We start from the raw sequence: 10,765 nt of genomic DNA, 5'->3' as shown, positions 1-10,765 counted from the left end.
ATCCATTAATCTTCTTAAGTGCTAAATTCATCTGTGTATTATAAAAGGCTGTTTTTCAAACCTAGTCCAGCCCAATGCTGTAGAGGCGTATTATGTTAAGGATGCCTTTACAAGAGCAGTATTTCATCCTGTCAGGGAAGGTTTATCAATAGGCTTGGCACAGATGGTAGGATATTGGGCACAAATGGTTGTATTTCACTTCCTGTAAGTACGGATGCCTCATGAGCGAATTGTTTTTATAACCCACATTTTCATTTTCTGCACCAAAATACATTAGAGCTGAAGATTGTCTTACTGTGCAACTGTTGAATACGGGCTTTCACGTTAATTAGTGTTTCAAAGATGTTTCTGTGTCATTTGCAGGAATGGCAGATCTGAATGTGAAGCACCTTAAAATGTAGGTTTTTAGCAGAGATGGCAGTGTCAGGTGACAGACAAGGGGACTGTATATCGTACTTTACTGTGTGACAACGGGCCAGTGACCTTGGGCATTGATCATGTATCTTGTAGTCAAACACCCTAACTGCTTGCCCCAGAACGCTTTCCCCGTGCTGCTGTAATACAGCTGCGGCTGCCTAGAAAGTGCGTGGCTGGCATCGTGATGCATGTAATGGGCTTTCAGCTTCCCTCCAGTAATGGGGACAGACTTCATGCTCTCCTGCTCCGAAATCCTGCTCCCCACTCTGAGATGAGCGATCAGCAATGTGCGTTTCCAGCCGTACAGGGCATCCGGCACGTGAGTGCTCCCAGTCAATCAGGAAAAGCCCGTGAGCCTGTGCATTTCTCTCGCTTTGCTCCTCTTGCCTCCGGGTTGCTCTTCCCTCATAATCCTCTTTGCTCAGCTCAGGCATTGGCTTTTGCGTGCACTTACCTGGAAGAGCAGCAGCCTTCTGGGAAGGACAGTGAAGTACGGCTCCTCAAAAGCCCTGGCACAACTTCCAGCACTGCGAAAGCTTGGATCAGATGGGAAGTGCCCAGTTCATTCTTTCACGTTCCTTGTTTCTGAGCTCTTAGCAAAGGGCTTGTTTCACCGATTACATGGGTAGATGCCAACTCACGATTGCATATTTTTTTTGTCTTTGTTTTGAATCTATTGATTGGAAAACAAGTTAAATTAGGGATCTGCCTTTTGCATGAATAGTTTGACTTTTTTATTTTCTTGGACAGGACTCCTGCTGCAAAATTGTGCTCCAGCTGGTAAACCCGAACCAGCTGTTGGTTACAAGTCCTTGGCTCAGAGTCCCTTCACAAATCAATGCTGTTTTCAAAATCTGCCTCTAGACTAAGGCACCTCCAGAGATGTCAAAGAGCCTCAGGTCAAGCCCCGCTGAGATGCCAGTCTCAATTTACGCTGGCTTTGGGACGTCCATGTCACTGTGCCAGAGGCCGAGGTACTCATAAAGCAGGTTCTGATCTAGGAGGGTGCAGTGCTGCGGGGCCTGAGGCTGTCCTTGGGCAAGAGGGCAGCAGAAGGGAGAAATCTCGAGTACCAGGAGCACTGCAGCACTGCTGGGGGCCACATCACCTGCCATGCACCCTGCCGCTACCCCCCCAGGAGCACACGGGCATAAAAGCACCACGGTGCGACTGCACTCACGTCCTCCACCGCCCTGCTCTCTGTGCGCTGGTGACGGCGAACCCTGAGTGTCCTGACGGTGATGGGGTGAGCATTTCATTGGTATTCATGTAGATGTCCTTCTGCTGAAGTGATGTGATTCTGTGTGTGTGGGAGGACATCGTTCTAGCTCTCACCCGTGACATCCTTTCAGTAGGGTCCCAGGTTACAAAATCATTGCCCTGCACGGGCTCTGCACCCCTGTCCCAGGTCAGGCAGAAGCTGGGGTAGGTGCTGGTAGGAAACCTTCAAACAATTTTTTTTTTTTCACCAATTGGTCATTTTTGGTTGGATTGACTGCCTGTAACCTGGAAGGCGTGGAAAATGGCTGAAAACATCTGCCAAAATGATGTCTGTTTGGACTAACTGTGAACATTTTCAGCAAAGCCCCATCTGTGAGAACGATGTGGGCACTCTTCAATCCTGCCCTCAGCGGGAGGCAACAGGCATTTACTTGAAGCAGGAGGGAGGGATGTTCACGAGTTGCCTGGTATTAGGATATGCCTCCTGCCCAAAGTTTATTCAGAGGGCTGGCGTTCCCAGACCGAAGCATCTGAGGTCCCAGGAGAAGGCAATTTGGTTTAATGTATAGTACATGTTGACACAGCGCTCTTCGCTGGTGCAACTGTATTTGACCGTTGCTATTAAATTAGAAAGGAGAAGCAGTCAAAGTAAATAGAAAAAAAGAAATTACCTGATTTTGGGTATCATCTCTTGGTCTCAGAATTCTGCCCCCATGTTGCATTGCTAGGGGTCCTACTCAGTGTTTAATATCAACATTGGCTTTATGTCCCTTTTTGTGACTTTAAATTTACAGCTGCTGCCAGTAACCTCCTGTGAAAAGTAGCTATTAGTCATTTTGTTTATCTTGTGGAGTCTTACATTGTTTTTCTGTTTCAGAAAGAAATATGAAGTCCAGGGTAAGGAGAATCACTGTAAATAAAGACAACTTTTGCTAGAAAGGCAGCAGATGGCAGCCAGCTGAGACTCAGAGACTTCATTGCCAGTTTTGAAGTGGGTTGTTGCGTATTTTAGCTAATTCTTCTCTTTACGACACCAAGCTGCTGGCTCCTAAAAAAATTTTGAGTTTTCCCCTGATAATTTTTGTGCTCACAAATTCAAGAGGAACCAAATTAACTGAGTTAAAGTTTCTTATTCCAGAAAACTGCTGTTCCTCCTTTGGAGTATATGAAGCCTTGCAAGAAAATAGCCTGTAATGATCACTGCCGCCCCAGTGCGAGCTTCAGAAGACAGGGCTAGTTTGGGTAAGAAAAAAATACTTTCTAGTTACATCAAGCATACCTTTCTAAACGTCTTTTTGTAGGGTCAAGGTGTGGATTTGTTGCACAAACATGAATCTTATCGGGTCCTTCCGCTCCCCCCCACCTGAATCTGAGAGAGACCCGTGGAGTTTGAACAATCTGCTACAGCGACCTCCAAAACAGGTTTAGAAGAGCTTTATAGAAAATGTTAGCCATGGAATAATAACCACAAATTAAAAAAAAAAAAAAAGGAAAAAGTACCACAAGTATTTAAAGAAAACCACATAGTTAATTTTTAAGCATAACAAAATAATCTTAAAACTGAAAATACGTAAGGTTTAAGAAACAACTGTGTCAAAGGGATACTACCAAGTGGCCAGCTGTTGGACAAGCTTCAGATTTTACATGATGCAGATGCACCTATACGTCAAAACCCGACCATGCACGAGATGAGATAAGCACCGAAAGGTCTCTTTGTCTTGGGGCAAAGCTGGTGTTTTAAGCTCTAATATAAAGATGAATACAAATATGGCAAACAGATATTTCTGGTCAGAATAACTCTTGCCCAAAGCCTGATTTCATTGACCCTGTGGTTCGTTGAACTGGTCTGATCTTGTACTCTGTGGTTAGTTTTAGCCCTGAATGTGAAAAGTTCATTAGTCTTGCAGTTTTTCTCACCTTTTACCTTCACCACATCCTTTGATTTTTATTGTACTTCCCTCTTCATCTCCCTGTCTTTTAAAGACTGATTTAGAGTTAATTCTTAATTTGTACAGCATAAGTCTTATATTCTGTATGACAAATCCCAAGACTCACCTGTCCCATGGTTTACTTTACGTGCATATTCTATTTATTTGCTTTTTGGATTAACAGCTAATTTCACTTCATGCTTGTTCAGCATCTAAGACAAGGGTTTTGACCTGTGACAGGAGCTTCTGGAGGTGGCTATAGGTTTGCAATGAGACAAGCTTAAGGTGTCCTTCTTCTGCCCCCGCCTTATTTCCGCCCCCCCGCCCCCCCTTTCCCCGCTTGCAACTGCTTGTTCTGGTTCCGAGCCAAAACTTGCCCGTGCCCTCGCTGCGCTGCTGCAGCAGGGCTGGCTGTGCTTGAAACTGGACCGCTGACATGTCCCAGTTAAAACCATCATCCTCTCCCTCTCTCTTTTTTGATGGTTAGGAGCCCAACTAGTTCCCCTAAAATTTTATGAGTCAGGTTGGGCATAAGTGGGTTAAACTGGGGACGATAATAAGAAAATGTAATTGCTATATCTGAAAGGGGGACAAGCTAAATTGGAAAGATTGCCGGTTTTCACCGTTTGATTTACTCACACCAGCATGGATCTGGTGTGAAGGTACAGGGGGAGATGTTCTCTTTTTTCGGGACCCAAATAAATTAACACTTGAATTTAAAAAACCCTTCAGCAAAATAGGCCCTACACTATAGTTTAAGACACACTGTAAAAATGCCCTTATTCTAGGGCTTTTGTCATTGTCTCTTGTCATTAGCCCTACTTAGTGCAAACAGCTTTTTTTGAAGATGGCGTCTTTGCAGCTCGTCTGCCTCCTCCTGCATCATCCCTGAACCAATACAAAAGCAGCCTCTGAGCTGGTTACTTATGTGCTTTAATTAAAATGATGAAAACGAAGCAAATATCTAACGACTGATCAGATCTGACTGCATACTATGGAAATGACTGTTGGGAGTTATCTGGCTTCAGCTGGAACAGGGTCGAGCCGTGCCTCGGTTATATAAGAAAGGAGGCGCGCAATTCTGCCCAAGGACACAGAACTTGTTGTGTGGGATCACACAACACGGAGCCGTAGTTGTGTGGGATCTTCGAACCACCACAGCCCTGACACGCACGGTAGCCCAAATGAGGTGGAGGTCTCAGGTGGTGGCCCTGTTCTCCCTCTCTCCTGGGCTAGCGCTAGCATTTGCACAGCTGTGTGACAGCTGGATAAGGAACTGCTGTCCTTGGGTCAGCTTTGGACAAAACTGGTTTCCTGAACTGAATATTGGTCAATGAGAACACGGGGAAGGGGCTGTTCCCCTCAGTAGCAATGGGCAGTATAGGTCCACAGAGAGTATAGATCCATAGTATAGCATGGATTCCAGCAGCCGTGTGGACACAAACCTCACAACTCTGAGAACCTTGTCTCTGAGTAATGTGGCGAGGGCTGCCCCAGCGGGCGCTTAACCCCTGGAGAGAGGTGAGCTGTGAGCGGTTGTGAAGGAAGCAAACTGTGGGGCTGGCAGGAGTCAGGCCGAGGCAGACCGTGGCAGCCAGGTCTTCCCCACGCACCACGCTGCGGGCTGGCTCCCACACCTGGCCTGGAGCCACCTTGCCTCCCCTGTAACCGTTGCTCCTCAAAACCTCTGCTCCTGGATGCGTACAGCCCTCCCGGGCAGGAGCTGGGTGGCAGGAGGAGCAGCGGAGGACAGGCAGCGAGGTCTGGATGTGGCAGGTGTTTGGTTTAGCTCCAGATGGGTGAGACGGGATTATGCTGGGAACTCTGTAGGACATGCCTGTAGCTGAGAGGACACGGACTGTGGGCATTAATTTTTGAATAACTGTTTTATTTTTTAATTTCTATTTTGCTTAGCCTGAGGGCTGACTCACGGGCACGGGGGTACTGGGGAGGAGGGAGGAGAGGTCTAGGGAGGCCCAAGCTTTGCGAGGGCAGGCAAGGGGACAAGAGAGGTTTCCTTGCTGCAGGCAAGGAAATACCAAGTGCCTGGCGGGGTGAGGATGTGCTGGATCGTAGCGAACTGTGTGATGCAGGCAGGTATAAAAATACACATAACTCAGCGGGCTTTAGCTTTGTTTTCATCATCAAAAGCCCAGAAGTAAAGAGCACAGTGCCAGGAGTAAGCAAGTGGGCAAACAATGATAAATCAGTAACAAAGGACAACTAACTGTGTGCATATAAATTGGGATGGATTTGGCAGTAGCAATTCCTCACCATGCTGAATGATCACGTCTCAATGTGCTCTGACAATACGATATATTTCAGGCACTATGTGGACAGGCACTTTCTTGATGTATGAGACTGCCAAGGAGTCAGAAGACAAAGTACAGAAATAAATGATAAACTTGCAATCAGACAAAGCTTGTTGTAAATATCTGTGCTGAAACAGGTGATAGATTGTTTTAACAGGCAAAAAGTAGCACTAAAATTTGCAGACGCAGAATTTTTTAGGCCAGCAGAGCTTAAAGTAGGTTTTGATGAATTCCAAATTACCTGAAAGCCAGGTAATTTGGAGCCATGTGACAGATACAATAGAGGTTGACATATGTAAAGGTAACGCATATCAGAAGACACACCATGAACTGCTCACAGGCATGGCTGGGCGCTTGGGGAGAAGATGACCTGAGAATTGCTGCGAAGGGCTGGCAGATCAACTGACATAAACCAAACAAAACGCTCTATATAACAAAGACTGGGACAGGAAAAATCGTAAATGATAATGCAATAGACAATTATACGTTTTAGTAGTACATCCTGATATGAAATATGTCCAGTTTAGGTCTTGCCACCTCAGAAGAGACATAGCAGAAATAAAGTTTGGTGACGGAAGTAAACGAGATGAGTCATGGAAGTAAGATTTCTCATTAACCAGAACTGAAAAGACCGGTCTAGTTTAGAAGGAGGGGCCTAGAAGGTGGTAAGTCTTGTTTAGATGGAGAGACCTAGAACGGTGGTAAGTCTTGTGGGAGCTATGAAGCTTTGTCTCCTTTGGAAGTGGCTGTGAGCCAGCCGGTTAACCAGCATTGCACAGGTGATGGGCACCGGGGGTCACAAATGATCACAAATTCTAGAGATGAATGAGACATCTCTGCTCTGTGCCACAGGGCACAATGCCCTTCACCAGACAATGCCCTGGAATGTGGAGGTTCGCTTTGATGCGTGGAATGTTTTCTGCTTTCTTCCTCCTAGCTGTCGCTTTTAAGGGTGGAGCTGGGTTTCCCCGTTCTTGGCTCAGACCTTGTCTATGGTGGGTTCTCCAGCGACTGCTGACAACCATTATAACCGAGTCAAAAAATGAACTGCTGCAAGAAAACAGCTGTAAAGTTACCTACACCCACAGACTGCGAGGCCCCTCATTTTAGGCTCTGTGAGCAGCTGCCTTGGCACAGTGAAGCATTCCTGGTGAGCGCCCACCCTGAGCCAAGAAAACCCTCCTCCTTTCTTCCAGCCTTGGGAATTTCTCAGTCTTTGGTCAGTAGAAGATCTTAACAAGGACACTGCCCGTGCAGCTTAGTATTAAAAAAGCTAGTTAGCGTTTAACACCTCTGATTTAAAGACTTGCATACCTACGTCTCACAGTGGAAAGCTCCCTGTCTTTCGCTGAGACAGTAGACCCAAACCCGTATCTACAGCACCTACTGAAATCCAGATTTGCGCACCACCGAATGTTACTGTGATGCGTTACTGATGAAACCCCAAGTTACTTTACATGGAACGTGCCTGCAAATGCTGCTCAGTGTAAATGCACTGAGATTAAAAAACAGTTTTAAATGCTTAATTTTTGTGTAAGCCTGGGAGGGATTCTTCAGCATCCAGTATCATGTACTGTTAACATCGTTGTAACCTGTTAATACTTCTTGTTAATTAAGATAAAATATTCTACAAAACTATTAATCAGTCTCTCTCTCCTCCTCAACTCTCTGTGGCTAATATGGAAATGAATCTTAAAACACCTTTTGTAATAAGATACTAAATCACAGAATCACAGCATGATAGGACTTGGAAGGGACCTCTGGAGATCATCTAGTCCAACCCCCCTGCCAGAGCAGGGTCACCTACAGCAGGTTGCACAGGAACGCATCCAGGCGGGTTTGGAATGTCTCCAGAGACGGAGACTCCACCACCTCTCTGGGCAGCCTGTTCCAGTGCTCTGCCACCCTCAAAGTAAAGAAGTTCCTCCTCATGTTTAGGTGGAACTTCCTATGTTCAAGTTTGTGCCCATTACCCCTTGTCCTGTCGCTGGGCACCACTGAAAAGAGCCGGGCCCAGCCTCCTGACACCCACCCTTCAAGTATTTATAAGCATTGATAAGATCCCCCCTTGGTCTTCTTTTTTCCAGACTGAAGAGACCCAAGTCCCTCAGCCTTTCTTCATAAGAGAGGTGTTCCAGTCCCCTCATCACCTTTGTAGCCCTTTGCTGCACCCTCTCCAGCAGTTAGTTCCCTGTCCTTCTTCAACCGGGGAGCCCAGAACTGGACACAGCAGGGGCAAGGCACATCTGCCAGCTGCTAGGAAAATCCATCTTAAAATCAAGTTTCCGAGTGCGGTGCCACCTGCTCCCCTTTTCCCCAGTAACACAAAGATGGACCCAAGTATAAGGCAGTTCTGCTGGTTTGTATCCATTTGAATTTCTTTTCATGTGTTCGATGAGTTAGTCCCATAGCAGACCCGGGCATGGAGGTGTCCCGCCTCTGCTACATCTCTTTTAAAAGCCTGGTCATACTTTTGATGCATTCCCTGGTTTGTTAACTGTGACATTCAGCACAATCCATGTGTTATCTCTGCTATTTTCAGGGCTTGCCCCCCCCCCCGACTATTTTGTGAAAAAACAGTGAAAGCGAAGACTCCATCTGGGTGGCCAGCGATGGAGAAAACCAGACACATGTTTCAGCTTCAAGATGAGTTTCGCGTAAAACCACAAGCAAATTGCTCCCTTCCCGGTGGCTATTTCTTTATGTGGATGGAAAAATTAGCTATGGCTACTGACAAGGGAGAACTTGCAATTATTTTCCTAATACTCAACATGAACCCTTTCAATGATGAAGCGTGGAATATGCTACTAGTTCGGTTTTCTTCCCCAACACAAAACCAGGCTCAAGTTACATACTAATCATAAGAACATATGGTAGAGATGTGGCCAAATTTTATTTGCTTGTTACTAATCTTCCCATGGCAGTCACTAAGAAGGGACGCAGCAGAATGCATGGGCGTGCACAGACACCCTGCCTTTAGTTTTTCTTAGAAAGTAAAGGTTAAGACTACATGAAAACGATTAACTTTCTGTCTAAAATCTTAACTGAGATTACAGCTACAGGAAACACATTTCCGAGGTAAGAATTAATTATTTATGTTATGTACAGGCCTGGGAAAGAGGCTTTAAATGCCTTTAACTCTGAGGCTGAATCAAAAGAAAAAAAAGCTTCTGTACTTGCTTCAGCCCAGCTTTCACAGGATTGGAGCAGGCCTACTAAAAATCACTAAAGGGGGGAAGAAAGTAAAAATTACTGTAGATGCACTAACTGTGTGTGTTGTTAGAAAAAATCCACTGCTCTCTAACTGAAGCTTGTGCACCCATCCTCATGGTGTGCACACAATCATTCAGGAGAAGTTACTTCTGCCCTGCTTGTCTATGATGTATTTCCCGTTGTGCGGGTATTTTAAGTTATATGTGACTATTTGACACAATGCGGAGCAGTCTCCTTGGTGCGAGTTACAGGTATCTCTTAGCTTATTAAAAGTACTGAATAAACTAGTCTGAGAGACAGGCTTATTAAGAAAATGAATATACATAAAGAAAGCAGACTTTTTGTGGTGTCTGCTTTAGCTCATTCTCTGTCAATTTAGCTTCTAAAAACAGATGACTCTTTGGCTAGTCAGTCAAGAAATGTACTTTTCCTTGAGTTTTCACAAATCCTCTTCTACCAAGTATTTTAAACCCTGAAACTGAGTTCTAACTGCCTTCATTAAAGATGTTGAGAACTAAATGCAGGGAAAGAGAACGGGACCAGGACTGTTTGCACCTAGTATTTCAATCTAGATTTGCAAAAAAAAAAAAGGGAGCTTTGGCAATATTTCCAAATATTTGTTTAAATAATAGCACTCTGGAATAATTTCCTTAGAGAAAAGAATAAGAATGAAACAAATCCTGAAGTTAGTCCGTGCATTAACTTTTCCTAATGGCTCTAGTATCCAGTTCTTGAAGTACACACTCTGGTTCAACGCGGCTCAGGCTGTAACGTCTCGTCTTCTATGTTGTCCTTTCAAAATCAACCGGGTAACCTTGCTAACAAAGTTTCTGAACTAGGTAGCAGTATTTTCACCTAGAGGCTGGTGACACAGCATCCTTCTTGACCCAAATCAAATAAAAAGAAAACCAATGCTAAGACATATGGAAGAATTCATATTTGGTGGAGATTAAAAATGTCCCTCTGATTGTAAACAGCTGCATGCTGTGGGCTGCATGACAGTGGCCGGGGTTGCCTAAACTAGGTTACCATTTCCATGCAATAATCTTACCACTCTGAGACATTGAATAACCTAGTGTACTTTTATTAAGTAAATGGAAGCAGAGGTTAATGAACATTTATTGGACCAACTTAACACCTTGAAATCACAGGCATCAGTCAGACTGAGAGGCAGCATACTGGTAAGATCAAGTTTTCTTTACAAATCTATGAGCCCCCGTACAAAAATGAAGTATAAAAGGGGCAAACAGAAATATTTGTTTCTTCCCAATCCCAGGGCTGCTTCTGAGGTCACATTCAGCATAGATTTAGAGAAGTCCAAGAGGCGCTCTAAATTATGCAGTGATATTTACAGTACCAGGAGGACCCTTCTCCAGTCGGAGACTGAAAAAAAATTAAAAAATCACAACATTAGCTCTGCACCTGCATGAGTCTTCCCTATGCGAGTGAAGCTTCCAGCTGAATTTATGGCAGCCTTTTGCCCTCTATGTACCACACAAACAACATGGATGGAGCAGAGGGGTTTAGGCCGGGCAGGAGGCAGGGGAGGCCAGGTGCACGGGGCAGACTGAGGAGTCCTGGGCTTGCTCTGCGCGTCCTGGGACTGTGCTGAAACCGGTTCCTGGAGCTCAGCGGGCTGCGTGGTTCAGCTGTACTTAAAGCCTAGGGGGGTTC

Source organism: Larus michahellis, chromosome 1, assembly GCF_964199755.1.
Source record: "Larus michahellis chromosome 1, bLarMic1.1, whole genome shotgun sequence".
In the NCBI taxonomy this organism is placed as follows: domain Eukaryota; kingdom Metazoa; phylum Chordata; class Aves; order Charadriiformes; family Laridae; genus Larus; species Larus michahellis.
The sequence above is the reverse complement of the archived record's forward strand: the minus strand, read 5'-3'. Positions refer to the sequence as shown.